Consider the following 25,657-nt stretch of genomic DNA (forward strand, 5'->3'; position numbering starts at 1 on the left):
TCATTTGCCTTGCCACTTCTAATCTTTTGATCCTCCAATCCATTCTTTTCATAGCAAAGGAAATTACAAACTAGATTATATTACACCTCTATTAAAACATTTTAATAGTTTCTAATAAATCCTAGATCCTTTACTATGGCCTAAGGAATCTACATGATCTGTTCTGGCCCATCTCTTCAACTTTTACGTGATCCCTCTCACTCCTCATGTTCCAGTCGGGCTGCTTTTCTTTCAGCTCAAATAACTAGCAGGCCAGACTCTTGAAAACCTTCTGGTACATTAAATAAGTCTTTTCCCATCACTGCCCTTTCCTAACTCCTAAACTTGCTAAGTCCTATTCAATCTTCCAATTTCAGCTCAATAATCACTCCCTAGGAAATTTTCTCTCATTATTCTTTTTTGTAAGACTCTATTATTTTATTTTCTTTATGAACCTTACCACAATTTTTGATTATACAAATATTCAATTGGTATTTGTATTTATTTATATCTCTCGATTGAACCAGATCGATCATCTTATCTCTCACATAACCAGCATTTTAGCACAGTATCATACATGTGGTAAGTGAAACTGCTGAGTGAATAGAAGCACTATGTGAATTATATAGCACGTTAAGAATGAAAAGTATCAACTACCTATATTAAATATATTTCATATATATCATCCTCATTTACATTTATAATTAACAGACAACTAAAAGATTGAATACAAAAAAACATAATAACCACAATATACAAAAAAAGTAACCTTCAACCTATGAGTTTTTTTACATTTAAATTTAATCTCATAATCTTTCATAATAATTAGAGATCAGAGGTTTGTTGTACATACATACTTACCAAAGGAATTTTAAGCACCCTTCAATATCCCCCATGTCAACTAAGCTATGTTTGAAGCACATGTATTTCATAGATTTCCTCCCATGTACACAGTCAGATTTGTTTTCTGATTGGTCTTTCTTCTCTCTAGTTCATCTTACATGCTACTACAGAACTAGCTATGTTCAAACACTCTTAAAAGTGTTTTATTATTTCTCTAATCATATTTATTCAATTATACTTTATTTACTATAACACTAAATTCCCAAACCTCAGCAAAACTGGTAGTAATTACATTCATAATTTTTGGTCTCCTATTTACCACATTATGTTTAAATATATAAAATGTGGCAATCAAAAAAAAATGAACAATTTTAATCTTGAGACATATTCCAGAGTTAAATGCTTTAAAATTTGGAATTGAGCAAAAGTGAACTAACTTAGAAAGCATGCTTCTATAACCAAATTTTAAGAAGAAAATGACAGTTGATAAAGCAAAGTGTTTATTATTACAAAAATAATTCTTATTTTTTCAAAGATTTTGCAGATAAAAGGAATAAAATAATGATGATTTTGAAACCAATATAAATATTGTGCATGAGACTCTGCTTTCATGCATTATTCAACTAAAGAAGAGAACTAGTTATGCTTTCATTAGGACAAAATCTAAGTTTTCTATTCAATTAAAGGATAGCAAGCAGAGATGGTTTATTCATAAAATATCTCCTCAAAGTTGTCAAAAAAAAAAGATAAAATTATTTGAAGCATACAAAGTCAAAGTAAAATATTTTGATTTGCCTTACAACTATATTTCTTTATTCCTCTGACTACTATTAGTTCAAAAAGCACTTTTTAAAGTACTTTTCTAAGCTAGAGAAATTTACACAAAACTCAACCATAACACCTCTTATATGCTTTATTTATTGAAGACAAATGCTGTTTAATAAAATAGCATTTTTATGCTTATTGAAATTATCCACATTTTATATAATGTCTACTTTTAATTTTTTGTGAGACAAAATTATTAGTATTATTTGCTAATTTGTATTCAATGATAATTTAAGCTTAATGTTAAATTTCTTATAAATGTATCTGTTTACTTAATGTTTGGAATATGATTTTTTACTCTATTTAAAATATATATAAGTATTTAGTATTACTGTTACATTCAATGTCATTAATGTTCCAAGCAGTTTTTTAAAATAATATTAATGCTAAGATTTTATAATCATGTAAAATTAATCCAAAATTGCACTATGGTTTATTCTGCATTGGAATTGTAGTCACTTCCTAGATTTCCCAGGCACTTCACAATCTGCTGCTATAGGAAAGGCATTTCCGTTTCCTATACAACTCTCTTGCTCATTTAAACCCAGCCTGCACTATTTCTTGATCATCTCACCCATTCTTCTTTCTGGCATTCCTTGTTTAATGCCATTTTCTTTCTCTTCCAAACCTCACCTAGCTCCTGTAGTTCTGCCTGATCTCCCTCTTCACTGGAGTTCAGAATTCAGTGTAAATCCATTGATTAGCGTGTTAAAAGGGAGCTTCCTGAGGGCAGAGGCTGTTGTTCCTTCTGTCACTGTTTTATCATTAATGTCTTGACCGCTTTCTGGTAAATTAAATGCACTCAGTAAATATCAGTTTGATTAAATAAATGGAACTAATAGTAAATTATTTTGCTTGTATCATAAGTATGTCAAGCTTTTTTTCGTTAACTTCTCCAAATATGTCAAAAATTCCTCTTAAACATGCCAACATTCAACAAGCTTGGATCTGCAAGTCTGGTCCTTTTTCCTCTAAACTCTATTCCTACCCATTGAGCAACTACCTGCAGATGAATGGACTCTGAGTCAACACGCCCTGCTGACCAGTTAGGCTTAATATAAGTATAAATAATTGAGAGAGTATCATTCTATCTATGCTTAATATTTTCTAAAGCAATATGATAAATAGTAGTGATATTGCATTCAAATATAAGTAAATATATAAACTAGAAGCTAAATCTTAAGGTGTGTATTTTGCCTAAATAAACTTGGTGATTAATGTCAAAAGTTTTTATACAATATTTAACTGAAACGATTTTAACAAAGCATTTTACTTTGTACTTATAACTTAGAAAGTTTCGGGTTTATATGCACGTTTTCTTCGGATGGGTAACTCACAGCTCTGTTGTAAGCTCTTCCTTTCTTTGCTGCACAGAGTGGCTGCGGAGGTCACGCGCCAATGAACCACCCTGCTATTCTTTCCCCTTTTAGTCCTTAGCAGCCCTTTATTACCAGCTTACACTAATTATTCCACTTCAGCATATTTGACCTGCTAATTCCTTGCACCTAAATCCCTACATCTTCTTTGCTCTGATGGTTTTTCCTTCTCAGACTATGATTTTACAGTTTTAAAACAGAATTCGTGTTTTTCTTTAATTTGATCTTGTAGAAAAAAGTTAAAGAAGAAAAATATAACAAATTACAAAATGATTTTCCTACATGTAGAAAATTATAAAGTTGTTTTCATTCGAATTTTAAAAAGTCGTTTTAATAGACAGAATTCATTGTTCTATCTCCAAAATTATATTTTAGCACTTCCTTTTTGGTCCCTGAAGATCAGAGCTATATAGAAGCAATTTACTTTGAAGAGAATTAAATTAAATAGCAAAGACTAATGAGGTAGCCCAATTATCTTGAAGCTTTAATTTTTAACTTGTTTTTTTCCCTCTAGCTTTGTTATAGACACAAAGAAAGAAAAGAAGATAGAAAAGGGAGAAAAGGAAATGAAAAGAAAGGAAGGGAAGGGAAAGAAAGGAAAGGAAAGGAAAAAATTTGAAGCCAGGACCCACGTGCAACACTGCTGTATAACAATATTACCATTACATTGTATCTTTACTTAAACTGATAGAGAATATGCCATCAAAAAGAATTGATTTATTGATTGGATTTCTAAGATGCATAAAGATAATGTAAATTTGCATATAGCATGATCATATGATATCCTTTTTCCATTTTGGGGAGAAAACGTATGTATAATTTGAAAATTTGAAATATTTTCATTCTATGTCTACAAAATGTAAAAACTAATTTTGCAAATTCTTGCTTCAAAATTATCAATCATTATATTTATTTAAAAAGTAGCTCTAAATATATAGAATTTTCAGCAACTATGATTAATTGGGGAAATATTTCACACAAGTATTTACTTGATTTCGCTTTTCCTCTCTCTCTTTCATCAAAGACAGAGTACATCAGCTTTAAAATAGCAGTTGTCCAGAGGTATCTGCTCCCAATTATTTTGATCTAATGTTCTTTGTCTATGTATGACAAATCCATAGTACGTTTTCCATCAAAGGCAGGAAAAACAATTTTCTTTTATCTCTAAAATGGAATTCTTAAGTAGAAAGTTGAGAAGATAGACCTTAAGACTTTTTTAATGCTCTAATTTGAAAATAAATAAACTATTTTTATGTAAAAAGTTAGAAATTTCTAAAAGCACAATTCCAAAATGAATAGGCCTTAATTTTGTATTAATCTTTAAATCAAAGTGACTTCTCCCCTTTCAGACAGCTATGTATCTCTGAGCCCCAAATTGGTCATATGTTACTCACTTAGAAGTCTAATGCTATATTTTTAGCTTGAAAATAAATAAGATCCTGAAACTCAACACTTATCTTAAAGACGATATCATCAATGTTCTTTTTCTCTGTTTCTTCTCTTAGTTATTTGAATCCCTGATGGAGCTAGCATAATATGCTACATTATTTTCTTGCCTTTTCCATGTTCCCTTTGGTTTTTAACATTGTACTTATTTCTTCAGTCAACTTGAGGTCAGACTACATTTTGTCTTGTGCCCAACTGTTTGTTCTTTTACAATATGTGTATATATGAGTGAGTGTGAAAGTATATTTATCTGTGTGGGTCTCTTTCTTTAAAGACATATGAATATTAACAAGAATTAATCCACTGAATGTTCTCTCCACCTTTCAGTTCAATTTTACTCCTTACATCAAATTAGGTACAATTTTTATTCAATGCTTTAAGGAGAAGTTCAGAAAACCACAATAAAAAAAAGAAATTTTGACAAAAAATATCTTATTTCACACACAAAATATTAATTCGAGATCGATAATATGCCTAACCATAAGAGCTAAAGCTATAAAACTTCTAGAAGAAAACCTAGGAGAACATCTTCATGATCCTGGATTGACACAGATTTCTTAGAACACACAAAAATACTATCAATAAAATAAAAAATTGATAAATTGAACTTCATCAAAATTTAAACTTCTACACATTAAAAAATATCATTAGAAAATAAACAGGCAAGATGGACTGGCGAAATATTCACAATACATGTATTTGACAAAAGACTTGTTACCCAAATATATAACTTTTTCAAGTTAAAAATAAAAATCAAACAATATAATAAAAATGGACAAAATACATGAAAAAAGACTGAAAAGTAGAAAATAAGCATATTAAAAGGTGCCAAACATGATTGGTCATTAGGGAAATACAAAGTAAAATCACCATGAGATATCCCTTCACACATTCTAGAAAAAATAAAAAACATTGACAATTTGGTAAGGATGTGAAGCAACTGGAACTCTCTTTTGTTATTTATTAGAAAACTGTTAGATCCAACAATTCCATTCAGAAATACAAACTTGTCCAAAAAACTGAAAACATGTCCACAAAATCTTGCACCTATGTTCATAGTATCTTTATTCACAATAGTCTAAAGTGAAAACAACCCAAATGTCCAAAAGTAAGTCTGTAAAAATCATTAATATAATACTAAATAGAATTAGAAAGACAAAAAACAGATTCTGTGACTCAGAAAAAAAGTTTGGGAGTGGGGGTAATACCCAGGAAAGGAAAAAAGGGGAAGCAGAATTGAGCAAAGGGAGTTGTCAGAGCATGGTGCAAATCTGATCATTTCTTCTAGCCCAGTGAGGGAATTCTGGAGCAAAGACTAACAATTAGTGCAATCCTCTTTGGGTAGAAATGGCCAGGCCCTCTGCCACTAGCTTGTTTAGCAATTGCCTGTGGGCTCCTCTAAGATGAGCATGTCCTTAAGTTACTGCCACCTGAGTTAGTCATTGACTGGGGATCACCAAAAATAGTGTGGCCTTGGTTCAAAAGCTGAGGCAGACCATGCAGAAGCTCACAACTAGAGGCTGTCAGCTAACCACAGTCCAGCATTTGGCAAGGAGTTCTTTCTGGAGGGGTATTTAAGCAGCCCATCTCCATTATTTTCACCCTGTAAGGCTTAAATTATGTAAATTTCAAAACCAAGTTATGGTATGAGATGTTATGATGGTGGTTATCTTTGGGGAACAGAAAGACGTTAGTGGTTAAGAAGGGTCATGAGAGTGGTTTCTGTGGTGCCAGTGATGTCCTATTTCTTAATCTAAGTGCAGGCTATGTAGGTGTGTTTATTTTATAATATTTCATCAGGCTATGAACTTATGATTTGTGTACTTTTGTATCTATTTTTATTTAATTAAAAAGAAAAAAAAACTTTGGTAATTTTAATAATGAGAATGTATACCAAACAACGTATTGAAGAATGAATGAGTGGTGAAAAATGTTGACTATATGTATTTTTAAGCATGACATAGAAAACAACTTGTATCGTACTGTTTTGAAAGACAAGATACTAATGAAAGTATAAGTGATTACAATATCTAGGTACTATTAAATACTATTAAAGTGTTATATTGGAAGTCTATACTAGCATTTTGTAGGAATGGGACAGTACTTAGAGTCTCAGGAACGACACGGTCTATAGTAAACCAGTCAGTGCCAGAATTTGACTGTCCTACCTGAAGAACTTGCCTCAAAATCCCCAAGAGTAATTTGCATCTTCACGTTCATTTTCTAATTTCTCCCCTTTCCCTGTCTCATCCTCCCTCTTATCCTCAAGACAAATAACACATTCTGTCTCCTAATGCTGATCCCTGAGCAGTCTGCCCCAAGAAATCTGAAGAGAGATTTCTGAAAGAGGAAATCCCCTATCTCAAGCTCCTACAATTCTTTACTACCCCTTTCTCCTTCTTGGACCATTTGCACAACATTTGACAATTCTTTGTGTTAGACTTAATATATAAATGATTATGATTAAAAAAAACAATAAAATTATAATAGTCACAACAGCCATCTTTGAAGTTGTGATACTAAGGCACAGAGAGAGTAAGTTAACTTGCACACAATTTCACGGGCAGTAAGTGGTACTGAAAGTGTCAAATTCTGGTGGCAATTACTCCAAAGTCCCTGCTTTTACTGTGACCCCTTTAATCCCATCAAGAATGGGCTGAGGCCAACCTGAGAAAATGGTATTTGTGTTTTCGGATATTATTCTCTGAGCAAAATTGAGCTAAAGGCTTTGGAGATTTAGCCTTGAATTTTCAAAGGACCTCCAGTGGGCTTGTGTTTTGAACATTTGCAACTAAATAGTTCGTGATTAATTCCAAAACAATTCAAACTATTCTCCAGAGAAAATCAAGTGAACTGCACTCTGACACTTTCGAGTATGACTAAGTTTTTTTCACCTTCTTCAAAACTCTGCACCATTGTACACAGGATTTACTATCTCAAACTCTCTAAATATAGAGTAAGTGAACCAATGCAAGTGTAAATAAATTTTATTACTGAAGTTTGTCTCTGTAAAGTTCAACTGTGCCAAAGAAAATCAAAGTTTTTACTTCATTTTTATTGCATTTTTAAATATTGGGCGTCTTTTATCATTGGGGTTATTTTAGAAATCTCAAACCAAAGGAGGGTACTTTATTAGAAAAAAAATGTAAGTAAATCTATCTGAACAATCATATTGTTATTATACAGATTTGTAGCTGCATTGGACACGCTCTGTAAACAATCCTGTTAGATTTTCATTTTCATTAAGGACACAAATACAGGTGGCTAGTAAGGTAAACATGGTTTAAGCAAAATTCTACACATATAACTTGCATTATTAAATAATAATAATAATAATAATAATAATAATAACTAACCCTTAAGACTTTGCCTCTTTTTTGGTAAGTTACTTGGCTATTGAAAGGCTATATAAGGCAGATCTTCCCCAAGTTCTCCAGAGTTTGAATAAAATTTTAAGATAACAGAATCCTTAGGCAAAACAACTGGTTAATAACTAAATCAAGCAATCTTATTCTAGAAGTCAAATGATAGATGATTAACTCTCCAATACTCTGTGAGTCCACATTGGTTCTACAATAATTTACTCCAACTTCTTATTTAGATCAGTGACTCAAACTGTGCATCAGGTTTGCCTAGGATGTTTTAAAATTGAGTTTCTTGTACAATATCCTAAAAGTTTCTATATCAATAAAACTAAATTAGGACACAGAGACCTGCATTTATATCATTTCCAACAATTCTGTTACAGTTAGTTCAGGCACAGCACTTTGCAAAGTATGTATTTTGATCACCTACTAGAAGTAATGAAATCATGAAGAGAAAGAAACTGAATCTGGAACTCCTCTAAGGATTAGTTTTCATAAAAGATATCAAACTTTTCCAGCCAATTTCTTCTTGAAAACCTCTCCATTTCTCTCCATCCCTCTGTTATCATTCAAATACTTAACATCAGACCTTTTGCAGCAAGACAGCAGCTTTCTATTTGATTTCTTACCTCGAGCGTTGCTCCTCTCCATTCACTTTTCTACTTCGATTATCTTTAAAACGTGAACCATGCACTCCAAGATGTTTTATTTCACTTTCAGGAGAGAAAATATTATTTATCTGAAAAAAAATTTTAAAATAAAATTTTACAATCATTTAACGTCTAGAATTGACATAGGTGCTTACATTCAATCATTTATTAGGATGTTAGGTATCCAGAGGCAAGATTGCGGATTCAACAAGAAGCAGTTAGTAGTCATCCCTAAACTCATTTATTTACTTTCAATTTTCTGAGATATGTGACAATTAGCCTATGCCTGGTAAAGTGGGTTTATAATTTATCTTACTAAAGTTTAATCTTCAAAAAATGGAAAATTAGATTTAAAAACATTCCTAAAATACAACTTGGAATTGAAGTTAGTGGTTATACTATAAATAAACAATAAAATCTCAGAGCATAAAATTCTAAACCTAGTTTTTTTCTTAGCTGTGTTACCAGGTAAAAACAATGATGATCAAATCAAATTTTACAAATCAGATGAAATTTGGAATTACCAACTTTTAGTATTACTGTTAATACACTTTAACCTAAATGCACATTGGATCTTGAGATATTGACCAATAAAGAATATAATTTATATATAAATAAATATGTTTAAATGAGTTTGAGGGAGATGCTCAAAATCTCATTCTGACAAGGGTGAATGATCAAATGTTTTGTTATTCAATTGTTTTGTCTACACAGCAGCCAGAGTGACCATAGTAAATACGTCTTGATCACTTCACCTTTATGTAAACTTTTCAGTGGCTTCTTGCTACCTTTAAAGCAATTTATAAAGTCTTTCTACTGCAGCATCTCTCTAGCATCTTAGATTGCTCTCCAGAATCACTGGATTTTTTTAGCTCAATAAGACTCACCAGGCTCTAACCAGCCTGGGCTTCCCCGTGCTGTCTTCTCTCTGCCTATAACGCCTTTGGTATATTCCTTCCATATTTGCCTGGTTACCTTCTACTCAACATTCTCCCTTCAGATTACACCTTTAAAAAAGTAATATCTTTAGTGGACTTTTCAAACAAATTTAGACTAGGTTAGACAACCCTTGTCCCCACCATGTCTTTCTATAATACTCTGTGCTTTTATTCTTAAAATAGTCGCACTTTATTTCAAGTACTAAATTATTTTCCCAATAGTCAGTATAAACGGATATCAGGGCCAGGACTCTCACATTGCTGCATGCCTACCCCTGCCTAACATAATGCTTGTTTATTTAAAAAAAGAAAAAAGAAGGAGGAGGAGGAGGAGGAGGAGGAGAAAAAGTAGAAGTTTTAGAGTGCTTTTTGGGCAAATACAGGCAAAAGAAAATTCATATGTCTTTAATTATCTCCTTAAAAACATAGGTCACCAGGAAGTATAACAGAAGTGTCTGTGGTTTGGATGGGGCCAATAACCTCACTTACTCAGTACAGTAACTCTTAAGAGTAAATCAGTAATTTTACCTATGGCTGGTGAAATATATATAAAGACTCAATGATTTGGGGAGCTTTGAGAATTATAAATCATATACAATTTTTTTTCTTTTAATACCTCTTACAAAACAAATTAGAAAACAAACAAAAGCATACTGAATTCCTTAAAGAAAATGAAAGTGTTACAGAAAATGCAATAGGTTATTGTCATTTTGCCAATAAATATATTGACATGCTGACTTTCATTCGACCTTTCAAATATGCTGTACAAAGAGCTGTAGGTTTAAGGATGAACCAACTTGTTTTAAAGAAGAAAATTATGCCAACAATAAAGTTCTTATGAGTGAGCACTTGAAAGAAGAATTATAGGGAGGTATCAATGAAGCAAGGAGATTATCATAGGCAATGAAACTAAAGAAATTTCTTTGTTTCCATAATCAACTATAATGCTTAAACAACTCAATTTAGAATACTTTTAATCTTTGTGGTAAAATTTATAATGATTTACAATAATTAATAATCAAAAATAATAAACTAAAGCAAAACCAAAATATATAGATTTTATAAATATTGTATTTCCTATTTAGTGAAATAGGACAGGTTACCCAATAGAATGAGGGATATAAAGAGATAACAATTATATGGTGAGGAACCATTCAAAAATTTAGCCTGTCTTTTCTATACTTAGTAATCACTGCCTATAGGTACAAATGACTTTTTTCTGAAATAAATATATTTACTTTCTAGATTTTTCTTATTGGTAGTGTTAGCATTTGACATTCAGTTTTATATGATTTAGTGTCTATGTATATGATATAGTAGAATTACATTTACATAAATTTTTAATGTATCATCTATAACAGCAGGCATATTAAAAAAATGATTCCTAATATAATCATGTAAATACTCCATCATGAATATGAACCATGAAATTTTTTCTACAATTTTATTAACTTTGATGTGTTCAAAGCACAGCTTCTGTATGGTTACTGTAATTTATGCTAATGATTGGTCTTTTTTAAAAAAAATAAAATTGTTTCTTTGGATTGGAAAATGTGGCTTATTTTGAGAATAATTCCATTTAATGTTTTACCCTAAGAAAGGTTTGATTGAAATTAATTGTTCTATGGTTCATGAATTATTTCTGGCCTCTATCACCATCTCCCTTAAAGAAATGTGAAAGGGAAAATAAGCTGTGTTACTCCTCTGGTGATCACAATGAAATACAATAGGTGGCATTAAATACCCACCTATTTCTCATTCTGTTGTATTCTCCAATTTCTCATCATGAACACTGAAAAGTTGAGTGAAAGATCTATATTGGTCAAGTCTGGATTCCAAATGACAATATAGTACTTTACATTTGGTCTCAAGATATCTAAGCAATGTAAATATTATCGATATATTTTAAAGGTTTTTAGTTGATACTGGTAAAACGATAAGAAATGTAGAATAGTATAACAATGAGTCATATTTAAGAAATAACTTTCATAAAAACAAAGAAAAATTTGTATATGACTGAATACATGCAAAGAGGAGCTGGTGTTTTGATTTTTACTTTGAAAAGCTAAAAGTACAGTGAAAGATATTCTCTTACTGCTAAGGGTCGGTTCTTTCTACAACTGTGATTTATTTTACTAGGAGCCGAAACAGGTGTGGTCTATCCTTGCCAAAGTCTTCCAGAAGTTCATACCTGCCCTAGGCTTCAGGTTTCAGATCTGTTTAGTAAGATTGTTGAATGGCATGCAATCCAATAACTTCTATCTTATTACATGGACAAAATTCTGACTTACTATGAAAGCCTTTATCTAAAAATTCAGTTTTACATTTTGAATTTGGAGAAATTGAACTTATGTAATTTGAAGGACATCAATGTTTTGTCTTATTAAAAATTTCTTCATTGAAAGAGATTTAACAAAATGAACGTTAAAGTTCATGCATATTCGTAAATCATAGAATTTTTTTTTATTTCTCAAAATAAATGTGAGCGTTGGCCAAGGACTAAACATGGCACTTTTCAAAACTTGCCATTATTATTATTAAAGTTAACAGCAAGAAAAGTAAGAGGTCAGAGGAAAGTGTGTTTTTGCTGCTTGGAATACAACATTTTGCCATGAACTCTATGAAAAAATAAATATCAGTAGGGCAAAGGGAAAAAAAAATGAAGACTTTCCATACTCCAATTAAATATAGAGTTTTCACCTTAGGTCAAATACCATTTACTGAAAATACCTGATTTTATGAAAGAAGCCTTATAATTGACTTATTTCCTTTGAAAAATATACAGCATTGTGCCAGCAGGTACATTTGTGTTGCTGTTAGTGTGATCAGTTCATTTGAGGTGCTGTTGAATGTCATGCACACTGCCTAGGAATGATCACATTTTTAAAACGGCAGGAAAGTAATTGCAGCAGATCAGTTTGCTGACCCTGACTGCTATAAATGGCCACATGTAATGAGGATAGGTAGATCAACATAGCTCAAGTTCTGAAGTGAAATTTTATCTTATTTCTGGCACCGCAAATACTAACCCGATCCTTATCTGTCTAAGAAAAAACATTCCTCTTTAACAGGCCGGCATAACTCTTTACGATTTCCACATACCTCTTGAAAATTATGAAAGACCCATTGTATTAAAACCTGGGATAAATTGGATATTTTAGGCCTTTTAGTGTGACCAGATTATTCTATAAATTTCACTTTGCTTTAGAACTATCTGAAGAAAAAAAAATCGTTCAGTGTTATATATTTGGATCCCCCATACAGGCAGACAAAACTCTTAGCTAGAAAAAAAAATGAAGACAATATTATTAAAACACATTTAATCTATTCTGGTGTATTAAAAAGTCCTGGACTGGGAGTCTAGAGGTTTTATTTTTGGTCTCCTTTGTGCCATTACATAAACTGTGGGTTCTTCACTGTTTGATTTTGAGAAAGATACTTGACTTCTCTTGGGCTTCCATTGACCAGATGCCCATCAAGCTCCATTTTAGTTTTAAAACTTCCTTGTGAAAATTCTGAAATTTTTCTAATTTTTTTTAGTTTCCTTAACTTAAAAAATCTGAATAGTAACACCTCTGCCTGTACTCTAATTGCAAAGGTTTCCTGAAAAACTAAATTTCTAAATTTCCTAGAAATTTAGAGAGACTGTGTTTAGTGGAACTATCTTGAACTGTGGAGTTATAAAATCCTGTCAATAAATGGTAAACCCTGAACCAGTTATTACCTTCTCAAAGCATGTTCCTTAGATGAAAATGAAGATTTATGGCAGTAATCTCAGAAGTAATATTCATAGGATTACAGGATATAAATGAAGAGCCTACTTTCTGATTTACATAATGCATGGTGAATAATAAATAAATATCCCTGGAACCACCATCAGCTTAAGAAATGGACTATTTCTAATGCCTGGGAATCCTCTGTGTGCCTGCCAACAATTATAGCCATCATCCTCCCTACAGAGGGTAACCACTACTGTGAATTTTTTTGTTCATGGCTCTTTACATTTTTGTTATTTTCTAACTACATATATGTATCTCTAAATAATGTATCTTTAAGCTCCATGTAAAAAGGAATTTATATGTGTTATTATACCAAATGTATTCCTCTGCAACTTGCTTCATTCACTGCACTTTGCCTTTGAGATTTACTTTTGCCGATGCAATGAAATACTACTACTACTACTGCCAATAATAATATTTCTAGTTTCTTATTGATAGACTTCAAATTGTTTCCGGTTTAGAGCTTTCATAAACAATGTTGTTTGGAGCATTCTTGTTCATGTCTCCCGGCTCACACCTATAAGCGTTTTTCTGTGTATGTCCCCATGAGTGGAACTTGCTGGATTACTGAGCATGTGCATTTTCAACTTTGTAAGACATCAGTTCGTTTTCAAAGTAAGCATGTAAATATGTACTCCCACCACTTTCTGTATAAAGTGAATTATTTTATTCATTGAGAAGGAGAAGAAACTTTCTTCTAATATTTTTAGAAGTAATTCTGGAATTATTTTTCAATTCCTTTCATGATATTAGTTAATTATGTTTGTTTGTTTTTATTTCTCTTTGAGAAAATTTTGGGAATATAGAATGACGAAGAGTAACATCGACTATCTAATTTTATTTTTTTAGAATAGAATTGAAAATCAATTTTGTAACAATCCAATAGTTCGAGTTATTTATAATAAAGTTGTGCTTACAGTACAATAAGTCATTAACGTGGCTAATAGTGATGGGCTAGAGAAGGGAGAGCAGTCACTCCTGTCCACTCCCTACTCTACAAACTTGCAGGTCTCAAGTTTTTATCTGCAACTAAAACCCCTGCAGATGCCTTTATATACTACCTACTGGACATTCCCACTTGTATAATGTGTACAAAGGCACCTTAAACTCAAAATATCCAAAAGTGAACTTACCATTTTTGCCCCTACTCCTGCCCTTCGTTTCCTCTCTCATTCAGTGGTGCAAATCTAAAACCTGGGATTCATCCCGGATTCCTCCCTTTCTCCCACGGTACATACAATCAGTCACAAAATCCTCTTGATTTTATCTATGTGCACGCAGCCCACTTTTTCCATCTCCACTGATTTTACACTAATGATCTCCAACACCTGCCAAGCATTCAGTGCTTTATATTGTTTTTCTTAATTCTTATATCAGGTGGTTACTATGGCTGTCCCAATTATACAAATAGAGAATCAGAGGCTGAGAGAAGGTAAACAATTTGATCAAGGTAACACAACTAACAGATACTAGGGCTTGACTTCAAACTCAGATAGTCTGATTACAAAATCTCACTCCAATTTTGATCACTTTGTGAAAACATCAAACTCTTGCCTCATAACTGGTCACTTACTTCTACTCTTGTCTCCCTCTGAAATTTTCTGTACCCTGCACCAGAAGAGTTTTAAAAAACATAAAATCTTATCTTTTTTACTCCTTTACTCAAAACCTTTCAACAGACTCCCCTTTCTCTTATTCTAAAATCAGGTCATTAACACAGTCTGAAAATTATTTTCATAATGAGCTATGCTGTGCTAAAACACACACACACACACACACACACACACACTATATATATTAAAAAAAGCTATTCAGAGTACAGGATGAATAAATTTAAAGCAGATTATCAATGTTTGAATATTTAAGAGTGTTAAATGGAACATTAAATATTTCCTTTTCATTATATATTTAACCTATATACATATGTAAGCAAATATATGTTATTCATTCTTACAGAGTATGATTCCTTCATTCTGTAAAATACTCTGGATTCAGTTAGGTTGTATTGTATTGGTGAATTTAATTAGTAGGCAAGAGTTGATTACACAACTTCTGTATGGCCTATTCTACTCAAAAAGAGTAATAAAAGACTTTCTAAACATGTATGTTGCCATTGATTATCAGCTTCTACCATATTTACTTTAACAAGTAGCTGATTGCATGGTTTTTAAAATACATAAAACATCTTCGAAGGAGGAAAAGCATAGAATAAAAAAAAACACCTCATTTTAGTAGCACTGTTTATTGCATAGCAAACATTTCATATATGTTGTAAAATATCATACTTGTGCTAGCTGACGTATTGTGAGCTACCTATGGAGAGGACCACATGACACATACCAAAAGGAGGCCCCTGGCCAACAGCCAGCAGGGAACTGAAGCCCTCAGTGCAATATCCTTTGAGGAACACGACTGCTAGCAACCATGAGAGTGAACTTGGAAAGAGATCCTTCTCTAGCTCCGCTTTCAGATGAGACTGCACTCCCTGCCAATCCTTTAATTGCAACCTGGAGAGAGACCTTGGGAAAGACAATCTAGCTAAGCTGCACTCACAGAATATGTGAAATGATATATGTTCATTGTTTTAGACCTCTACGTCTTGATGTAATTTTTTTACACACCAAAAGATAATTAATTCCCTCAGTAACATACAATAACTGAATTAAAAGGAACAAAAGATAATGTTTTCTTTCAAACAATGACTTGTAAAACTATTTGGAAAACACACACACACACACACACACACACACACACACACACACACACAACACAGAGTCATGGCTAAAGAGCATAATTTCTGGAACCAGAATGTAGGGATTAATCCCACACTGCCAGTTATAATTGCATAACCTGGTAAATATTTTTAAATCCCTCTTCTGTTTCCTCATCGGCAAAATAAAATAATACCAGCAAATTTTATCTGATTTTTAGTGCATAGTAATGTATTTAGAACATGGCCTTGTACATTGTAATTGTAAATTAAAGCTGAGATATTCTCATTATTTTGGCCCTAGCATTGTGCCTGACATGCAGCTCAATAAATGTATCTTTCCCACATCTACACTTGATCAACCTGCCATGGATTGAGTCCCTAAGTAAATAGTTCTGAAGCTAAAACATATCCCATTGTATAAATTCAATATATCTTTAAGAAAAAAATCTGAATTAAATAGTTTTTTTATTTAAAAATCTACTTAGATCAATGTAGAGCTTAATTGTATCTTCTAGAAGATGTAAGCATGTGGCTGCTTTTCTGAAGCACTCACTTATTGAAAGAGAGATTAGAGAGGCCTTTTTACATAATCAATGAAGCAAAAGGAAAGAGAGAATATTCAGGAGAAAAGTCTCAGGAGAAAAGAAAAGGGATTTAGAATCTACATGCAGCAAATCTCTTCCAAAAAGGGATTATATGTGTATTCTCGTCACAAAGGAAAAGAGTAGAATCAGGCTGTCCTATCTGTTGTATGCTAACATTTTCACCTGAACTTCCTTTTTTAATGTGCAAAACGAGGTGTGCTTTTTATCATTTTTTACTCTATCACTCTCACTGTTTTCTCTTCTCATTGAGCAAACGAGAGTTATATGGCCCAGATATCAGCACAGATGGAAGACAAGACCCTCTGAACTATAGAAATGCTCATAGGACTTGGAGAAGCATCTACAAGGACTGGACCCTTGGTAGACTCTTATCTAATCCTTGTGGGTGTGTGAACGTCAAGTCTCAATTCTTGTGAGAACGGATTGAGGTACATTTCTGGTATTCTCCCCAGTGGGATCAGAAATACCCATGAAGGAAGTTTCTCATGCACTCTTTGCCAAAATCTTAACCCACTCTAAACTTCCACAGTGCTCTCTTCTGCAATGAATTCTACTTTACTTCAAAAAATAAATCTAGTACATACATGGAAGAAAACTCTCATTGCTCAGTGACACTGTCAGGCTAAATCAAAATGATGTCCAAATGTTAGTAGCCTAGAAGATAAATTGTTGATTAGACTTTCCCATTGGATGCCTTCTATAGGAGTCTCTCACAGATTTTATAGGGAGAAACTATCTTGTTCCTAGGTAAGCAGAGATTCTTCATCCTCTATATATAAACAGAGAAAGTTTCCATTCAAGCTTCTCATTCGTCTATCTGTCCAGCAGACCTGTGCATAAAGCCACGAAGATAGTAAATGACTCTCATCCTTAGAACCCAAAGGCAATTAGAACCAGCTTAATGGAAATCAAAGTTTGAGAAGCCTGAGCTAAAAGAAATTTGATATACTATGCCAGTGATTTCAATGTCCATTTTTGGTGTAATTTTGGGAGGAAAATATTAGATGAAAATACGAAAATAATTTTTGCAGGAAGATGCCTATATTCTTTAATCTGTTAATATAAGGATTAAGAAGAGGGAAAAGGGAAGTATTCGTAATTGCCAATGAGGTTAATGCAAAATAGAAAGCAATAAATTATAATCAATTTTACTTTATGATTTTACAAGGCAAGTAACCAAAACAATAGGCTCTTCTCTTAGAGAACAGGAGCAACTTGGTTGCATGAGTTAAGGTACATCACAGAGCCCAATCAAGTATACTCTACCAACTGGCAGGATACCAGAAATGCCCTAATCTAATTTGTCTTCAGTTATAGCATCCAAAGATTCTTATTTTAAAGAAGAATTTTACTTTAAGGAGCATAGCACATCTCATCGTATTATCCTGTAAGAGTCCAGAAGAAATGGGATTAATAACAAGACAGGTCCGATTTGCATCAGCATAGAACCTCCTTATCCAGATAAAGTTAACAATGTGGGAGAGTTTTATAAGAATCCTGGGGCACTGAATTTCTCAGGTAAATACAAAATAATTTATTTATATTAATTGACAACTCTGTGATTTTTTTCATAAAACTAATACAAACCTAGAAAATAACTTGGTTTTAATACTTATTCTTTTTCCTACTATTTATATTGAGTAGTACATTGGTCAAGATACTTTTAGCAGAACTAAAACAAAATGAAGGAAAAAAACCTATAAAATATATAAAGTGGAATGTTGGTAGCCACAAAGACAAGTGATGGCTATTACATTTTCCAAAAACTACTACTGTTGAATAATTCCTCCCAAAGCTGATTTCCAACCATCTCAGAAATGATGTCTTTTCTTGAAACTTCCACAGAACATAACTCTCGACACTCCTGGTTTTCCAGAACTAGTTGGAGCAGGATGTACCCAGATAGCAAAGCTACTTGCCAAAAAGTTGAAAGACATCTGCTTGCAAAATGGGACATGGCATGCACTGTTCACTCTCTTTCCATGTAAATGATGCTTCTAATCTCAGATGTCATTTAGATGAAACAAGGTCACTAAAGAATAAAATCAATGAGGTTTCTCTAATGCTGGCATATGGTGTTTGAATGAAAATAATGTTTGCTTCACTTGAATGTGCACACTGTTTATGCTGTTGCTGCTTAAAGCCCAAATCTACAATAAATATGGAAGATTTCTGGACTACTTTTACATTTCCGTGTTAGTAAACGTCCTCTTTATTACACTCTTTCACAGACATACCTATGAGCGTAGCTGTTCTTAAAATGGGTAAAGCTAAAAGAAAACAACTCTTTTTAGAAATGACCCAGGTCAGGAGGCTTCCTGGTTTTTATTGCCACTTCAAAGCCAAACCAGATAAACTAGCTTAAGGTACCACTTTGACATTGAATGGAATTTGATGCAGCTGTCTGAGTAGCACAAGTTTTGAGATCACGGGAATTTTGCTTGAAGTCTTGCCTCTCACCCATATATGGCAGCATCCCTGAGCTCTCTATTCATTTGTGCCAGGATTTCCTCTACTATTCCCTGCTCTTTCAGACTTAGGACTTCCAGTGATTCTGATAGGTCCATTTCTCATCTTTTCAGAAAGTCACATGAGAGCTGTTACCTCTGACACTCAATTTAAACTGTTTATGTTTCCTTTCCAGTATGCTCCGACCAGCAGCAGGGACCGCAAGTGGAGCCCAGCAATTGGAAAGCTGCAAATGCCTGGATGCCACGTTTTCCATCTCCTTTAGATATCCTTGACTCATACATCCTGTCTGGGCTAATGTTGGTTTTCTGATTGCAGTGTGTCTGGATCTCAACAAGTGCCCAAGCCACCGTCAAAGGGTCACTGCTTGTTTCAAGTAGCACTTTTGCTTCCCTTGACCTCTCTGTCCCTCTCCAAATTCCACTTAGGAGTCTACTTAGAGACAGTTTTTAGAAAATAAATTTATCCTTTCTTTAAGCCACTCTGTCATATTGGTTTGCCTAAAGTTTCAAAGATAATTTGACTAGGAAATGTCTAGGTATATAAGCAGGTAATTTTCCAGATGAGACAAGCTATAGAAAAGTTTTAAAGAGAAAACTTTTATTCTTAAAGATAATAGAAAATTCATCTGAGTTATTCATATCACACTAAGAAAATGGCCCAATTTGAAAATAAATGTAATATGAGAAATGGAATATCTACTGGAGTTACCGGTTGCATCTGCAATTATGTCTAAGGTTTTCCATTTCTCTGTTCAGCTTCCATAATAAAGACAGGGTCCAAGAATCATCCTTTGACAATGAAGCAAGAGATCAGTTTAATGAAGAACATTAGGTAGTAATAGAAAACTGGAAGAAATATAATGCTCTTTTTCTTGTGAATGTCTACAGTGTAATGTCAGAGGTTAAAAAAAAAAGCAAACAAATGAAAACTAGGGTTTTATAGTAAGGAAGATTATAACATCCAAATATAAAACATTTGGGTGCCATTATCACTACTTGCCATTAATTTTTAAGCTGGTTGTTTCTACAGAATGTTTTATTAACATTTAAATTATTATTCTGATTTTTCAATAAAAATATGTCATCGAAAATATGCACCCATAATTAATGGTTTTAATTGATCTAATATTAACAAAATTATAAACTAAAGAGACTTATGGCTTTCATTCTACTGAAGATTTATTTTCTTATGTTCCGGGAACTATTTTTAAAAAAGTTTTGTCCACATAAATAGTCTGCCCAATAACCAGACCTTGGCATAAACTAAATATTTGCAAATGTTCCAGAAATTCAGACATTTATTTTTGTTTTTTCCCCCATTTTTTCCATGGTCTTCAGCACTTCCTGTCTCAACTTGTGACAGGAAAAGAAACTTCTAAAATACAACAACAAAAAAAATCTGTTTCTGTCCCATGATTTAAGAATACAGCCAGAAAATCAGCATTTAAAAAGTAGGGGCGGTGGATTCTAGAATGACAGAAGTTTACAGGGCAACCTGATTTTGATCACTACAAAACCAGCCATAACAGTTATGTGTGTGAGCACCCCCTTGATACATTGAAGATGGTCCGATGAGACATTAATAATGAATTAACTATTAATTCTATAAACATTTATTGTTAATAATTAATTGAATAATTGATTAGTATTAGAGAATAAATCTATTCTTCAGCTTCCAAATAAAGCCTAATTTAACCATTTAATTATTTGCATTTAACTTGGTAAAACTATCTAATTTCTCTTAAATGTCACATATTAAAGTAGTTACTATTTTATCTTTGCTTATTCTGTCATAATTTGAAAACATTTAAAGAAACTCTTTCCAGAAAGATGAACACATTTCCCAACTGTATGCACTTATCTCTAGTTTCCCCAACTAGTCTAAATGATGAAAACTGTGACAGAATTTAAGTACCATAGGCTCTTACTTAAGAAACCGGGTGAATCATTACAAAAGTGTTAGCATTAATCCTACTGTAGCCAAACCACATCATCCTTGACTGTTCATGGACCTCAAAAAAAAAAAAAGGTCAATGGATTTTTGAGAGAGTGGAACATGTAAATTCATGTTTGCTCACAAAAGCAGACTATTTCAGTTTTTCACCTCAAAAGCTTCTTTTTCCTATTAAGAAATATCTGTATTAAACTAGAACTGAAAAAAATTACATAACAGAAGATATGGGATCATGTCATCAATATATACTGTCAGAGTATCAGTAGATCAGCTAGTTGTATTATTAATTTTTAGTGAGCCGAGAACAACTCCCCCATTACTACAACCATCAGCTTTAGTCAGGTGACTAAGTGTCTTAGAATCAAGCATTTCTCCTTGTTTCCTAACTAAATGACGCCTGATCACATTATTCTCTGACCCAGTCTTCTGAAATATTGTCATCTGTACCCATCTTATAGAACAAGCCATTTCTATGAGGTGTGATTGAGAGTAAGTGTCAGAAAAGAAGTCACTGTACCAAGATAATTTTCCCTCTCATTTGTTATAATATCTGAAATACTCACCATTGCAAATCATTTCTTTCCATTTTTTTTTTTTTCTTTAATGGCTCTTCAGCAATTTCAGCAAATTAAACTGAGTCACACAAAACCAAATCACATCTATTTTCCTTCCAGGAGAGATCCAGAGCTGTCTCAGAAATCAGACACCTCGGGAACTCAAAGAAACAAATCCTGACTGGAGCTGAAAGGGTGCCGAGAAAGAAGTGACAGCTGCTCCAGACAAAATGGTTAATGCTTTAGGTCAGAGTCTCCCTGCAATGATAAATGATGTCTTCTGCTCCTTAAATTCTCTCTACAGTTTATCTTTCCACTCTTCAGTCTCGATGCCTGAACTGCTTGCCCTCAACTGTAATTGCTTCTATTGCTCCTTTATGAGTCATGGTAGATTCAGCTAAGTCCACCTTGGAAAATTCTACTGGAGAGAGAACACCTGATAATGCGATATCTCGGAGAATTACTGTTTCTCTTCCCAGCATTCCTATCCATATTTGGACTCCGTAGTCATGGCAGAGCCATTTTTCTTTTATTAAGAACATAGTAAAATCTTTCATGTAATACAATTATTCTATGGTTAAATCATTCCTTTCTTAGAAAAATGTCTGCTTAGAAAATGATATATTTGATATACTACTTTGGAAAATTTAGGGGCTGTGAGAGATGATTAGCAGGCTTTTCCCTAGCTCATCATGAAAGTGAAGGAGGAAAAAAAAAAAAACAATGAAAAAAATGTGTTTGGATGAAGAATTTAACATCCCAGTGGAAATTCTGTAAAGCTCAAGACATACTGAATGATGTTTAACAGGCCCCTACTTACCTCTGCAAAGGAAAAAAAGAAAAGAAAGAAAGAAAAAGGGGGAGGAGAGGAAGCATGCACTTGATCTGTGATGCAATGCGTAAAGGTCCTACAGAAAGTTGCCTTGGTTCCTTTCAGCTACAGCGGTTGAGCTATGAGAGAATCAGCACATTTGTAGTCTTGCTCCTCTGGCTGAGTACGTCAGCCGATGCCTGGACCAAGACCTGGGTTCCAGATCTAAGAACCCAAAAGGAATCTAGTAGATTATGATCTTTTCTCACAGCTGAGGTAGAAATGTTCCATCGCACTTCACCCATATTTTCCTTCATTTACGTGATTTCAGGGAGCACTTGGCTCACTGTGGAATATTATTTATGACTGCGGTTGCTCAGAGGGCAAGAACACTTTCACTCCTTCCAAGCATTCTGCGCTCTTCTTTTATCTAGTTTCAGCAGAACTGCTTTCCAACAACAACAACAAAAAAACCTCAAAAGATTTCAAAATGAAATACACAGAGGACAGTTTGCATTAGAGAATAAGGAAACTGAAAGAGAGTCTCTATGGTATGAGGTTACATTAGAGCAGAAGAGTTTGGCACTGGACATCGGGGAAGGTAACCCTCCTTGACGTTGTAGAACACCAAAGTAATGACATTTACACATGCACATGGGTTAACACAGTGAGAGGCAGGTGTGAAGCAATTTTATCACTTCTTGATTCACTTGATAAGCATTACATTCATCATCGAAGGCTACTCGACATGTTTAAAATATACTTATGTATTAGATTTTTTCCCACATATGAGTCTCAACTACCCAAGGTAAAAACAGAAAATTCACATCCTCAGGTGCCTTTGCAAAACAGTACCTAAGTCCTACCCATAACACTTACTCAGGTGATATTTCAATTCAAGACAGTGTATGGGGATGTTACTCTTCTAGGAAATAAATGCCTTTGGAGGTATCCAGTCCAGTGCCTGCAGGCGTGCAGCTTCTGGTATCCACAAATTCTCACAGATAAAGCAGTAGTGTTTTCATTTGAGAAGCCTCTATATTGAGGTTGTATATGATTTTGTCTATATTTTTGAACTCTAGCTCTCTGGGCATTCTGCAATTACTTCTAATAGGACTTTTTTTCTGCCTAGATTTTTCAGAATGGGTTCTGCTGTTTGGAAAAAAGGACATTGACCAATATACCATCCCCCAGTTTTTTTTTATTCCATGTCTGCCCCTCCAAGTTATGATTTTAAGCACTCATATTTATGGTGAGAAGAGGAGAAATCATCATCTTTCTTCTCTAATAGAACTGAAAAAATTGTGTTAAGAGCTGTATGAAATGAGCTAATAGACATAACTATTTCTCTTTGCAGATTACAGCATGAAACATAATGATGAAAGAATGATGAAAATTAATAAGCACTACAAGGTATATGACTGTTATAAATTCATTTATAACACACTACTAAGATACCTAGGGGAATATATCTGGGTGTGGAGCAGTATTTTAAAATGGTCCCCAATGATCCCCACCTCCTCATCGTCACACCCATCTGTTATTCCTCAATTTGTGCGTGGACTAGACCTAATGACTTCCTTCTCAGAAAGGAATACAACAAAAATGATGAACCTTTATGTCTGAGATTAGATTATAAAAGTCTGATTTCTGTCTTACTCACTCCGTCTGTCTCTTCTTGCTTGCTCACACTGATGAAGCAAACTGCTATGTTGTAAGCTGCCCCATGGAGAGGCCCACGTAACAAGAAACTGAGGGTCCAAGAAATTGGCTGATCCTTACAACAGTAAGGAACTGAGGCTCTGAGAAAAAGAGCTCTCGAGGAACTGGTCTGGCCAGCAAACACCTGAACAAGCTTGGAGGTGGATCTTCTCCCCACTGAGTCTTAAGATGACTGCATCCTACCTTCTTTTCAGCCTTGTGAGAGATTCTGGTTGCTACAGGTGCCCAGGTAAGCCATGCCCTGATTTCTGACCCACAGAAACTATGAGCTAATTAATGTTGTTTCAAGCACTAACTTTTGGTATAAATTGCCAGATAGTAATAGATAACTAAAACAAAATGAAAGAATTATCTTCTAAAAGATATAAATTTTTGAAATTAAGGCCTTCAATAATATAGTTAAAAACAAACAAACAAACCTTTGTTTGACTTTTTTTTATTGACTAGCACAGTCAAGTTCAGAGATCTGAGTACTAGCATGATGTGTTATGACTGAAATGGTAGAGGAGACTTGTGGGAAGATGGAGCCCCTGGGGTGAGGTACCTTTCATTGAGAGACATTTTAAGGAAAGAGTACAATTGTTTAAAGATGATTCGGAGAGCATGGTTTAATAGGCAGTGTGAACTGTAAACCTCTTCTTTCCATAAAACATTCAGTAAACTCTACATTATTCTTTAAAGTATTTGAGTTGAGGAGGAAGTGAGATAATAAGACCTGCTTAGAATGTCTCAGAACTAGTGAACTCAGGTTAAAATACACTAAGAACTTCCCTTTCGCTAGTGAGTGATGAGTCCATAAACTTTATTTCTAAAAGGTGCAAATGGGAAAGAACAATTAATCAAGGTCATTCTTTAAAAAAAAAAAGTACGTATATTGATTATTACAATGTAATCAAGAGCAGTTTAGTGGTCAAATGAGCAAGAAACATTATTTTGTGCTTTTAGAAGAAATTATGAGGAACAACAGCAGGAATATTTTAAGGACAACCTGCTATTATTTCAAAAGCATAAGTCATTTACAAAACTCATCCAGTTATTTTAATAAATGGCAATTACTTCACCTGGCAGTGAGGCAGTCTAAATCTTTATACCAGGAGATCAATACTCTAAAGAGATAATGAATCTGGGATTATCTCAGAAATATAAAAGAAAGATAGCAGATACTCTTTGGAAAACACAAAGATAGTAATGGAAATTATAAATCCTGTGTTCATATTTTGTTCTCAATAAAATGTTAATTTTATTATGTAGTTTATTTCTCATTGTCTTAGATAAGAACATCCAACTAACTGTAATAGTTATCTATTTAAACCTCACATACCTCTATGAAAGGCAATTCTACAATACTCTTGAGCATCCCATTTCAGAACCAAGTATAACTGAAAAAATTCTCAAACATATTTTTTATCATACTTCACCTCAGTAATTGAATACCTTGCCATGCAAGACCCAAAATTGATCCTAGAACTTTTAACTTTGCCAGTGAAGACTTTTGCTAGGCCTCTTTCCTTCTTGGTGATTTTATAAATCTTTCCTAGAACTTAAACATTCTCTTTCATTCAACCCGTTTGTACCTAATTTCTAGTTAATTTCATTTTCTCAGCTCCTCAATTGCTTTTATTTTCC

The sequence above is a fragment of the Pteropus vampyrus genome, unplaced genomic scaffold (assembly GCF_000151845.1).
Source record: "Pteropus vampyrus isolate Shadow unplaced genomic scaffold, Pvam_2.0 Scaffold53, whole genome shotgun sequence".
Lineage (NCBI taxonomy): Eukaryota > Metazoa > Chordata > Mammalia > Chiroptera > Pteropodidae > Pteropus > Pteropus vampyrus.